The 13,267-nt window shown below is 52.7% G+C and overlaps 1 protein-coding gene across 1 annotated transcript in view; it reads left to right on the top strand.

Annotated features, from left to right (window-relative positions):
• Positions 1 to 230: 230 nt before the first annotated feature.
• The window catches only part of LOC146006892 (pyrin-like), a 70,659-nt gene continuing 57,622 nt past the window's right edge, over positions 231 to 13,267 (top strand). The window contains exon 1 of the mRNA XM_083145339.1: positions 231 to 361. The gene's annotated coding sequence lies outside the window, so the exon portion shown is untranslated. The remainder of the gene's footprint in view (positions 362 to 13,267) is intronic.

The following is a 13,267-nucleotide window of genomic DNA, read 5'->3' as shown; positions in this document are numbered from 1 at the left end:
AGAGTACCGATGGTGAATTTATGAGTTTCCTGCATGGAGATAGTAGTATAAGCACCGATGAGCAGGTCACTGCAAACCCCCTGTGGCGCAATTTGTTCACGTATAGCAATAATACCAGGAAAAAGATCACAGACCACACGAAAGTTCTGCAAATAACAGGAAATGTGACATTATTGCTTCTCTGTGCAGTATAGGACTCTCACTTCCTTACTCTGTATTTCTGTCTGTCACGCCTGTGTACGGTACAGCAGCTCCTCTGTATAGTCTTACTGAGCCTCCACCTGACCGATCCCTCATACATCTGCTACCAGCGGGGTCAGACCAAAGCCGGCAGCTCTGTCCCCTGTCAGCAGCTCCTCAGGTAAGACATCACATGGGAATGTATCTGGGCTGTCTTCTACATCAGGGGGAGGAAGCTGCGGCACTCCAGCTGCTGTGGTACTACAAATCCCAGCATGCCCTGCCATGTTTCTTTCTGTTAGGACATGATAACACTGTGGCATTCCAGCTGTTGTGGAACTACACATCCCAGCATGCCCTGCTATGTTTCTTTCTGTTAGGACATGCTAACACTGTGGCACTCCAGCTGCTGTGGGACTACACATCCCAGCATGCCCAGCCATGGTTCTTTCTGTTAGGACATGCTAGCACTGCGGCACTACAGCTGATGTGGAACTAAACATCCCAGCATGCCCTGCCATGTTTCTTTCTGTTAGGACATGCTAACGCTGTGGCACTCCAGCTGCTGTGGAACTACACATCCCAGCATGCCCAGCCATGGTTCTTTCTGTCAGGACATGATAACACTGTGGCATTCCAGCTGCTGTGGAACTACACATCACTGCATGCTTTGCCTTGTTTCTTTCTGTTAGGACATGATAACACTGTGGCCCTCCAGCTGCTGTGGAACTACACATCCCAGCAGGCCCTGCTATGTTTCTTTCTGTTAGGACATGATAACACTGCGGCACTCCAGGTGCTGTGGAACTACACATCCCAGCATGCCCTGCCATGTTTCTTTCTGTTAGGACATGATAACACTGCGGCACTCCAGCTAATGTGGTACTACACATCCCAGCATGCCCGGCCATGTTTCTTTCTGTTAGGACATGCTAACACTGCGGCACTCCAGCTAATGTGGTACTACATATCCCAGCATGCCCGGCCATGTTTCTTTCTGTTAGGACATGCTAACACTGCGGCACTCCAGCTGTTGTGGGACTACACATCCCAGCATGCCCAGCCATGTTTCTTTCTGTTAGGACATGCTAACACTGTGGCCCTCCAGCTGCTGTGGTACTACACATCCCAGCATGCTTTGCCTTGTTTCTTACTGTTAGGACAGGCTAACACCATGGCACTCCAGCTGCTGTGGTACTACACATCCCAGCATGCCCAGCCATGTTTCTTTCTGTTAGGACATGCTGACACTGTGACACTCCAGCTGCTGTGGAACTACACATCCCAGCATGCCCTGCCATGATTATTTTTTACGACATGATAACACTGTGGCAGATGTCTAAAGAGAAAACTGGAGACATTGGTGGGTGCAGTCTGGAGACTCGATTGTTTTCGTTGGTACTTGTTTCCTAGCACGGGCCCATCGGAAACCTTTTCTTTTTCCTCAGTGGCTTAAGCTCTGCAGATTCATACCCTCCAACTGTACCGTTTTTTAACAGTCTGTATCAGCTAAAATAAAGCGTACCGATTGAACCAATTTTATTAAGCTCTGGCTGAGGGACCCTGTGCACCCTGGGAAATGTAGTTAATACCATTGCTGACTGCTTCCCAGGGAGTGGCAGGCCAGGACTACATCTCCCAGGGTGCACGGCGGTGGGACATGCAGGTCCGTCCGTCCCTGCTTAGGGAGAGACATCGGTTGGGGGACGTCACGCCTGTGGGGTGCGGCATGCGTGAGCCGCTCCCTCCCCCCTCCCAGTGCCCTCTACCATTGCAGCAGGGACCCTCCCCCCCCCAGCGGCGGTTATATTACATGCCGGCACGGGCGACAGTCCCAACGGAACAAGTCGCTGCTATTTCCAGTCACTGCCTGTAGCAGCCTCATCTGCCCGGTGTCCGAGCTGCTGCCCAACTCTGCGCTACCGGTGTCTGAGTGTGGGGGGGTAATGTGGGACACAGCGTGCGCAGTGGTGGGTATTGCACCCTGTAGAGCAGGGGCCGGCCACACTGTGTCTGTGTGTAATGAAGAGAATAATGCCCTCCAGGCTCTGCTGCCGGGAACTATGCACTCAGCTGTCCTGTATAGTCTCATTGTGGGGACGGGGGACTGACGTGGCAGCTGGCTTCTTACGGGCATGTTATATGGGTACATTGCAATGTATCCTGGGAAATGTAGTCCTGCATACTGACATGATGCTTGGATGGTGTTGCACACCCTCCAACTTTATGTACAGAGCTTTTGGCCACGCCCCTCTACAAGTGGTCACGACCCTTTCCAGAGTTGTACCGATTTACACTGATCAAATGTTGGAGGGTATGCAGATTACTTACCCCTGTACTATATACAGTTCCTATAATAGATGTAATATAGAGAGGTTACTGGTAATGTGGCACCCCAGAACTTGGAGGTGCCCCGTTTTGGAGCCCCGCCAGGGGTTTGCTTGTTTAACATTGGTGGGCAGCGGTGCCCTCAACCAACATGGCGGACGGCCATTCAAGGACCGGGTTGCCCGTCCACCAATCCGGACTCAGAGAAGACGGAGCGGGAACCAAGAGGGGAGGAGAAGGCTGGTGGCGCGAGGAGGAGACGGGAACGCCCAGAGGAAGGAGGTGACGGACGGAAATGGCGTGAGAGAGGGGACCCGACAGCGTGTGAGAACAGGAGCCGGGGGAAGCGCGCTGCCGCAGCCGAGGAGAGAGATCGCGAGGCGGCTGACACCCGGGTGCAGAAGAGTGACGTCGCTGCCGGGTAAGAGAGACGCCGTGCGGACAGCAGGAGAAGAGGACCGAGAGGCAGCACGCCACGCCACAGCAGAGAGCCGGCGGAGTCACTGAGTGGGGCAACGCCGCGCCTGCAGCGCCCCCACTAGTGTCCCCGGTGAAGAGATCGAGGTCCGGTGGAGACGCCCGCGGTGGGGAGAGCGGAGTTCCTGGTCGAGACGGGCAGGAGCCTGCAACTGGATGCGGTCACCAGGTATACACTCAGCCAGGTCACCAGCCCCAGTGCAGTACCCCACTACCACCAGGTACAACCAGCTTGCCAGTCCCCAGCGCCATTATCCTTACTGGCGCCCACCATCCGGCTAACTTACCACCCTAGCGCCACTACCCCTTTGGGCCCAATACCCAGGCACCCCGTCACACACACTTGGCCGGTTGATAATCACTGTCGCATCTAACGGTACCCGGCTGGGACCGGTACAAGGGGGGAGAAAGAGGCCACTAAGGAACGCAGCTCCCTAACTTGACAGAGATTTCTTGCCTTCCATTGCACCACGTGTGCCTTCCCTATTAGGGACTAATTCAGAACAGCCTGCCTCTGCCTTGCAGCCTAAACCCCTGCGATTGGGTGGTGTTCACCCATTCGCTGCCGCATTTAACCAGTGACTACCATTGGGACAGTTGTATTCGTTGGCTCAGTGCCAAACCTCAGGGACTCAGTGTCCTTCCTGGATCTATGGACATTTTCTTATTGTTTGTATTAACTGTATAGTCTTACAGCGTTATCAAAGTGTAGTTACAAATCTGTTGATGTGTGACCCTTGCTCTCTGCAGTGTCCAGGTTAATAGTGGTATTGCTGAAGTTGTATATTGTGCGACTTGTGGCCTACGGGTATTACAACGGGCCCCATTGCGCACAATATTTTCATTGCAGGACACTTTACGTTCTTACTGTAATACTTGACAACTGTAATGTACAGGTTGTGTACCTGTTATTGATCTCCTGTTTTATTGTTATTACATTGATAAATTCCCCTGTGGTGACGGTGATTTTGCACTTCCTAGTAATCCAAATAAAATATTCTGATCACCGCCCTAGCGAGTGCTGGCCGGTTTGTGGGGTTGTCTTGAGGTATTGTTTCCCGGGGAGCCTTGTCCCTCCACCCTCCGAATTGCAGGCGAGTGAAGCCGGCAAGATCCAGCAGAGCAGTGCCAGAAGAGGAGTCCGGAGTCTCAGGTACCAGCCACCTACATCTACACGTGATTGGGCTTTATCACACTTGGCGTCCGCGAACAGGATTCAATGATGTCGGACTCTGACCAATCGGAGGTGCCCACATCAACCAGAAGGAGGAGACGACTCCCTGCGTCACCTGGGGAAGGGAACCCAGCGGCACCAATCACCATGCCATACTACTTTGGCGCACCCTGGGTACCGACGTACTCAGGAAACAACACCCCAGGGACACATACGCTGAAAGAATTCAAAAACCGGATACTTTCCATGACACAGCTGTACCGGCTCGGCAACAAACAAGCCGTAGAAATACTGGTGGGGCAACTGAGAGGCCCAGCGCTACGGGAAGTAAGGACGTGGGAGGCCAACGAAAAAGAAACGGCAGAGCAAATCTTCGAAAAACTGCGGGAGATCTTTGAATCGAAGACGATAGCCGATTTGAAGAGCCGCCTGTATTCAAGAAAGCAGCGGCCGAACGAGCCTCTGCGGGAATACGCACTAAGCTTGCAGGAAGCCATGAAGGCCATACAACTGAGAGAAAAGACACCGAAAGAACTAGCAGATGAAACATTGACCAACCTTTTCATCGAAGGAGCGAGGGAGGAGGCAGTCAAGTCACAATTACGTATGTGGAGGCGGCAACAACCTGACAGCTCCTTCGCCAAATTCAAAGAGACCGCCCTACAGATCCTGGGCATGAACCAGAGTGGCCGGGATGAAGAGGAGGAGTCGGCAGAAGGAGAGGTCTACCAACAGGCCCCAAAAGGGCAAATCACGGACACCCTATACCCAAGTAGGCCCGTTACACAACAGGCACAAGCCCCCGCAGAACCAAGCCCGCTCGACGTGCTGACTCGCCAGATGTCCGAGCTAACTAATAATATGACGCGCATGTCACAGAAATTAGAAGACTTAGACAAAAACCAAGGCAGAAGTCGACAAGGGGAATGGCGGCAAGACCGTGGCCCAAGGAATCGCCCAAGATGGGAAGTCACACGCGAGTCCGGCCGAAGACCATCTGATCAATTCGATCAGCAAGGGCGACCGATCTGCCGGAGGTGCCGGCTGAGCGGACACGTCGAGAGAAATTGCCCAGAAACGGCTTTAAACGAGGGGACCCCGAGGCAAGGGACCGACCCTCGGGAGGAGATGCACTAACCGGTCCGACACCACCAGCAGAATGGTGGCCCCGATATGTCGGGGAATGCCCCCACCTGAGCATCAGAGTGAACGGGGTACAGATGACAGCCCTGTTGGACACAGGGTCACAGGTGTCCACCATCAGGATCACCGACTTCCTACAGCATTGGGCACAGAAGGACATCGTGTCTCCCCCCGCAACCTGGTTACACCTACTAGCCAGTAACGGCCAGCCTATCACCTTCCAAGGATATTGGGAAAAACTGATGTCCAAGTGGGAAAAGCCACCCTAGGCCAACAGGGGTTCTTGGTCACCACCAACTCCAACGAATACTTGCCGCCGATAATACTGGGCATGAATGTGCTAAAGAATTGCCCGGGCGAAGTAGTGGAAGCATTACAGTGGGAAATGAGAACAGCCCCCCCCCCAAGAGAAGAGGGCTTTGCAGCAAACAGTGCGACTGATCACGGGTCAGCAGAGGTTCGTCAACGAGCAAGGAGAAGTGGGGAAGGCCCGAATCGCAGACCGCCGGCCGATCCTCCTGCGCCCAAACTCAGAGCAAGTCGTCTGGTGCAAGGCCAGGACAGGCCCAGGAGGCAGGGACTACGAAGCCCTGATAGAACCCTGCGATACTGACGGTCGACAGCCCTTCGCAGTTGCCAGGACCCTGGCGAAGGTGGTCCAAGGGAGAGTACCAGTGAGGCTGCTGAATCCACACCCATATGCAGTCAGACTATACAAGTATTGTCAAGTGGCCAGGATCAGCTGGGTGGACTTCCAGGACATCTTGGGGCAAAGCGCCGTGGCGGCTCAACAAGGGGTGACGGAGGGAGAGAGAAACGACAGCGAATCCCCCTGGCACGCAGCCATACAGATCGGAGATGGGGACACTCCGGCCGAGAAGCGAGAGGGGGTCCTCCGCGTTGTGGAACGGAATGCTGCCGCGTTCAGTCAACACCCGAGCGACTTCGGTAAAGCAGAGAAGGTATACCACCACATCCCTACAGGATCGGCTCCCCCGGTCAAAGAAAGGCACCGACCCCTCCCACCAGCCATGTACCAGCCCGTCCGGAACATGATCACCGAAATGAAAGAGGCTGGTGTCATCAAAGAAAGCCATAGCCCCTGGGCGGCCCCCCTTGTGATCGTCAAAAAGAAGGACGGTAGTCTACGCTTCTGCGTGGACTACCGCAAACTGAACGCCGTAACCCATAAGGACGCATATCCGCTCCCTAGGATCGAGGAGTCGCTCACGGCCCTGAAAACGGCTGAATACTTTTCGACCCTTGACCTGACCAGCGGGTACTGGCAGGTCCAGATGGCCCCAGAAGACAGAGAGAAGACGGCCTTCACGACGCCAATGGGCCTGTTCGAGTTCGACAGAATGCCCTTCGGACTCTGTAACGCCCCCGCCACGTTCCAGCGTGTGATGGAGCACTGCCTTGGGCAGCACAACTTCGAAATGGTGCTCCTCTATCTAGACGACGTGATCATTTTCTCAAGGAGCTATGACGACCACCTGCAGCACCTGGACGAGGTCTTCAAACGACTGATACAGAGCGGTTTGAAGCTGAAACCCAGCAAATGTCACCTGCTGAAGCCCAGAGTACAGTACCTCGGGCATGTCGTTAGCGCGGAAGGCGTGATGCCCGATCCAGAGAAGATCACTGTCGTCAGAGACTGGCCAGCGCCCAAGACCGTCAGAGAGGTCCGCAGTTATCTGGGGTTCGTGGGCTACTACCGAAGATTCATTGAGAATTTTGCGAAGGTAGCGTCCCCCCTACACGAGCTGTTGAGAGGCCAGTCGGGCCAGGAACGAAGGGGGTCGGCCTCCGTCACCTGGGGAGAAGACCAACAGCAGGCCTTCGACCAGCTGAAAAGATCCCTGATAGACGCCCCATTATTGGCCTACCCCGATTACGACAAGCCGTTCCAGCTTTACACGGATGCCAGCAACCGCGGGCTCGGTGCTGTGCTCTCCCAGACCCAGAATGGGCACGAACGGGTAATAGCATATGCCAGCAGAGGCCTTCGCAAGACCGAAAGAAACTGTGAAAACTATAGCGCTTTCAAGTTAGAGATGCTTGCCCTGGTGTGGGCCGTGACGGAAAAATTCAAGCACTACCTCGCTGCCACCCCGTTTGTGGTCATGACCGACAACAACCCGCTAGTCCACTTGCAGAACGCCAAACTGGGAGCCCTGGAACAGCGGTGGATGTCGCGCCTCGCTAACTACCGGTATACGACACACTACCGCAGTGGCAAGGCCAACGCTAATGCCGATGCTCTCTCCAGGTTGCCGGTCATCGACGCTCCAGAAGAAGAAGGGGACCCGAGCGAAGAGGTGGAGATGCCCTCCTTCGGGACGTACAAAGCGAGGAACGTGGTCACCTCAGACCCCCTGTCCGTCACAGAGCCACGTCTCCAGAGAGGTGGGCTGCTAGACACCCCCACTGACGACTGGGAGAAGATCCAACGCCAAGACCCAGTATTGAAAGAACTCCTGGTACTACTACGCCAACATCGTCAGCTAGACAGGCACCAACGTAAAGACGCTGACCCTGAGCTTGTGAAACTGTTGAGGCACCGCGACAGATTTCGGGAAGAAGAAGGTATCCTGATTCGGGACAGCGTAGATCCCGGCACGCACCACCCCGTGGTTCAAATAATTGTCCCCAGAAGACAGGCCCCAGTGCTTCTGACCGCGTATCATGACAAGTCTGGCCATTTTGGGGTGCAGAAGACCGAAGCCATACTGCGCACCCGATATTTCTGGGTGGGTATGCGGGAAGACGTGGAGACATGGTGTCGAGACTGCGTCCCCTGCAGCCTAAAGAGATCCCCTGACGCTTCCCAGAGGGACCCCTTGCACTCCATAACCACCCAACGCCCGCTACAGATCGTGGCTCTCGACCACGTCAAGCTCGAACCCAGCTCCAGTGGCCATCAATATGCCTTGACCATTACCGACCACTACAGTAAATTCTTGGTGGTCGTTCCGGTCCGAGATCTCACCGCCAAGACCACCGCGGAGCAGTTCCTCAAGCATTTCGCACGACCCTATGGCTATCCCGACTGCATTCTCACGGACCAGGGGCCCGCCTTCGAGTCCCAACTCTTCCACGAGTTATGCTCCTACTACGGCTGCCAAAAGATCCGGACTACGGCTTACCACCCCCAGGGGAACGGGCTCTGCGAACGGGCTAACCAGACCGTCATCGGCATGCTCCGCAGTCTGTCAGCCGGAGATCGGAATAAGTGGCCGACCCTACTTCCCGAACTGGCGTATCTATACAATAACGCCGAACACTGTTCCACCGGCTTCACCCCGTACTACTTAATGTTCGGCCGCAAGGGCAAGCTGCCGCAAGACCTGGAACTGGCCCCGAGAGAAGGCCCACCAATCCGACCCCAGACCAACTGGGTCCGTGAGCACCAGCAGAGGATTGACGCTGCTAGAGAAGTCGTTACTCAGCGGATGGAAAGTGCCCAACGCCGGCAAGGCAGGGACTACAACGCTAACAACCGGCCCGCACCCCTGAAAGTAGGAGACTCCGTATGGAAGAAACGGAATCACCGCTCAAGTAAACTCGACGCCATGTGGGAGAATGAACCGTACACAGTCGTCAGGACGCCCGCGGGTGACCGATACACCTACGAGATCCGGAAGACCCCTGGAGGAGCCATCAGCGTGGTGGCAAGGGACCAGCTCAAGCTTTGCACTGCCGAAGTACCAGCGGAATAGAGAGTCTCGCCTGAGGTGGAGGGGCAGGAGACCTGGGGGGGCATGCCTTGGGACAGCCCCACTGATATGTTAGTCTTCATGAGTGCCCCGGCACCCTTCCTTCCAGGGGTATCCCCCACTCCTGTGGCGGAGGGACCCCCGTCAGTGTCCGGTCACGACTCCCCGGAGGTCCGTCCACCGGTGGTACAGCCACGCAGGTCGGAACGCCCAACCAAGGGTATCTTACCCTTGAGGTATAGAATGTAAAGCACTTTCTTTCAGTATTATTGTATATTGCAAATTGTTCCCTAACCTTTCCTCACCGGAATGTACGGGTATTAGTTATGCAGAAAGGCCCAGGCCTTAAATGTTTTGTTTTATACCAAAAGACTGGAACTGGACTACTGCCAACCCCGATATAATGCCTGCGGACTGGCATTTTTCTAGCAGGGAGGCATGTGGCACCCCAGAACTTGGAGGTGCCCCGTTTTGGAGCCCCGCCAGGGGTTTGCTTGTTTAACATTGGTGGGTAGCGGTGCCCTCAACCAACATGGCGGACGGCCATTCAAGGACCGGGTTGCCCGTCCACCAATCCGGACTCAGAGAAGACGGAGCGGGAACCAAGAGGGGAGGAGAAGGCTGGTGGCGCGAGGAGGAGACGGGAACGCCCAGAGGAAGGAGGTGACGGACGGAAACGGCGTGAGAGAGGGGACCCGACAGCGTGTGAGAACAGGAGCCGGGGGAAGCGCGCTGCCGCAGCCGAGGAGAGAGTTCGCGAGGCGGCTGACACCCGGGTGCAGAAGAGTGACGTCGCTGCCGGGTAAGAGAGACGCCGTGCGGACAGCAGGAGAAGAGGACCGAGAGGCAGCACGCCACGCCACAGCAGAGAGCCGGCGGAGTCACTGAGTGGGGCAACGCCGCGCCTGCAGCGCCCCCACTAGTGTCCCCGGTGAAGAGATCGAGGTCCGGTGGAGACGCCCGCGGTGGGGAGAGCGGAGTTCCTGGTCGAGACGGGCAGGAGCCTGCAACTGGATGCGGTCACCAGGTATACACTCAGCCAGGTCACCAGCCCCAGTGCAGTACCCCACTACCACCAGGTACAACCAGCTTGCCAGTCCCCAGCGCCATTATCCTTACTGGCGCCCACCATCCGGCTAACTTACCACCCTAGCGCCACTACCCCTTTGGGCCCAATACCCAGGCACCCCGTCACACACACTTGGCCGGTTGATAATCACTGTCGCATCTAACGGTACCCGGCTGGGACCGGTACAAGGGGGGAGAAAGAGGCCACTAAGGAACGCAGCTCCCTAACTTGACAGAGATTTCTTGCCTTCCATTGCACCACGTGTGCCTTCCCTATTAGGGACTAATTCAGAACAGCCTGCCTCTGCCTTGCAGCCTAAACCCCTGCGATTGGGTGGTGTTCACCCATTCGCTGCCGCATTTAACCAGTGACTACCATTGGGACAGTTGTATTCGTTGGCTCAGTGCCAAACCTCAGGGACTCAGTGTCCTTCCTGGATCTATGGACATTTTCTTATTGTTTGTATTAACTGTATAGTCTTACAGCGTTATCAAAGTGTAGTTACAAATCTGTTGATGTGTGACCCTTGCTCTCTGCAGTGTCCAGGTTAATAGTGGTATTGCTGAAGTTGTATATTGTGCGACTTGTGGCCTACGGGTATTACAACGGGCCCCATTGCGCACAATATTTTCATTGCAGGACACTTTACGTTCTTACTGTAATACTTGACAACTGTAATGTACAGGTTGTGTACCTGTTATTGATCTCCTGTTTTATTGTTATTACATTGATAAATTCCCCTGTGGTGACGGTGATTTTGCACTTCCTAGTAATCCAAATAAAATATTCTGATCACCGCCCTAGCGAGTGCTGGCCGGTTTGTGGGGTTGTCTTGAGGTATTGTTTCCCGGGGAGCCTTGTCCCTCCACCCTCCGAATTGCAGGCGAGTGAAGCCGGCAAGATCCAGCAGAGCAGTGCCAGAAGAGGAGTCCGGAGTCTCAGGTACCAGCCACCTACATCTACACGTGATTGGGCTTTATCACAGTAATGTGTCCTAATTGCTGGTTGGCTGATGTGTATCATGTGACCTCAGCAGCTGGAGCACTGCAGATTACTTACCCCTGTACTATATACAGATCCTCTAATAGATGTATTATAGAGAGGTTACTGGTAATGTGTCCTAACTGCTGGTTGGCTGATGTGTATCATGTGACCACAGCAGCTGGAGCTCTGCAGATTACTTACCCCTGTACTATATACAGATTCTATAATAGATGTATTATAGACAAGTTACTGGTAATGTGTCCTAATTGCTGGTTGGCTGATGTGTATCATGTGACCACAGCAGCTGGAGCTCTGCAGATTACTTACCCCTGTACTATATACAGATCCTCTAATAGATGTATTATAGAGAGGTTACTGGTAATGTGTCCTAACTGCTGGTTGGCTGATGTGTATCATGTGACCACAGCAGCTGGCGCACTGCAGATTACTTACCCCTGTACTATATACAGATCCTATAATAGATGTATTATAGAAAGGTTACTGGTGATGTGTCCTAATTGCTGGTTGGCTGATGTGTATCATGTGACCTCAGCAGCTGGAGCACTGCAGATTACTTACCCCTGTACTATATACAGATCCTATAATAGATGTATTATAGAAAGGTTACTGGTAATGTGACCTAATTGCTGGTTGGCTGATGTGTATCATGTGACCTCAGCAGCTGGAGCACTGCACATAACTTACCCCTGTACTATATAGAGATCCTATAATAGATGTATTATAGAAAGGTTACTGGTAATGTGTCCTAATTGCTGGTTGGCTGATGTGTATCATGTGACTTCAGCAGCTGGAGCTCTGCAGATTTCTTACCCCTGTACTATATACAGATCCTATAATAGATGTATTATAGAAAGGTTACTGGTAACATGTCCTAATTGCTGGTTGGCTGATGTGTATCATGTGACCGCAGCAGCTGGAGCACTGCAGATTACTTACCCCTGTACTATATACAGATCCTATAATAGATGTATTATAGAAAGGTTACTGGTAATGTGTCCTAATTGCTGGTTGGCTGATGTGTATCATGTGACCACAGCAGCTGGAGCTCTGCAGATTACTTACCCCTGTACTATATACAGATCCTATAATATATGTATTATAGAGAGGTTACTGGTAATGTGTCCTAATTGCTGGTTGGCTGATGTGTATCATGTGACCTCAGCAGCTGGCGCTATGCAGATTACTTACCCCTGTACTATATACATATCCTATAATAGATGTATTATAGAAAGGTTACTGGTAATGTGTCCTAATTGCTGGTTGGCTGATGTGTATCATGTGACCACAGCAGCTGTAGTGCTGCAGATTACTTACCCCTGTACTATATACAGATCCTATAATAGATGTATTATAGAAAGGTTACTGGTAATGTGTCCTAATTGCTGGTTGGCTGATGTGTATCATGTGACCTCAGCAGCTGGAGCTCTGCAGATTACTTACCCCTGTACTATATACAGATCCTATAATAGATGTATTATAGAAAGGTTACTGGTAATGTGTCCTAATTGCTGGTTGGCTGATGTGTATCATGTGACCACAGCAGCTGGAGCGCTGCAGATTACTTACCCCTGTACTATATACAGATCCTATAATAGATGTATTATAGACAGGTTACTGGTAATGTGACCTAATTGCTGGTTGGCTGATGTGTATCATGTGACCCCAGCAGCTGGAGCACTGCAGATTACTTACCCCTGTACTATATACAGATCCTATAATAGATGTATTATAGAAAGGTTACTGGTAATGTGACCTAATTGCTGGTTGGCTGATGTGTATCATGTGACCTAAGCAGCTGGAGCTCTGCAGATTACTTACCCCTGTACTATATACAGATCCTATAATAGATGTATTATAGAAAGGTTACTGGTAATGTGACCTAATTGCTGGTTGGCTGATGTGTATCATGTGACCTCAGCAGCTGGAGCACTGCAGATAACTTACCCCTGTACTATATAGAGATCCTATAATAGATGTATTATAGAAAGGTTACTGGTAATGTGTCCTAATTGCTGGTTGGCTGATGTGTATCATGTGACCACAGCAGCTGGAGCACTGCAGATTACTTACCCCTGTACTATATACAGATCCTATAATAGATGTATTATAGAAAGGTTACTGGTAATGTGTCCTAATTGCTGGTTGGCTGATGTGTATCATGTGACCTCAGCA

Source organism: Crinia signifera, chromosome 6 (genome assembly GCF_055691185.1).
Source record: "Crinia signifera chromosome 6, ASM5569118v1, whole genome shotgun sequence".
Lineage (NCBI taxonomy): Eukaryota > Metazoa > Chordata > Amphibia > Anura > Myobatrachidae > Crinia > Crinia signifera.
This window is presented reverse-complemented; position numbering and strand designations above follow the sequence as displayed.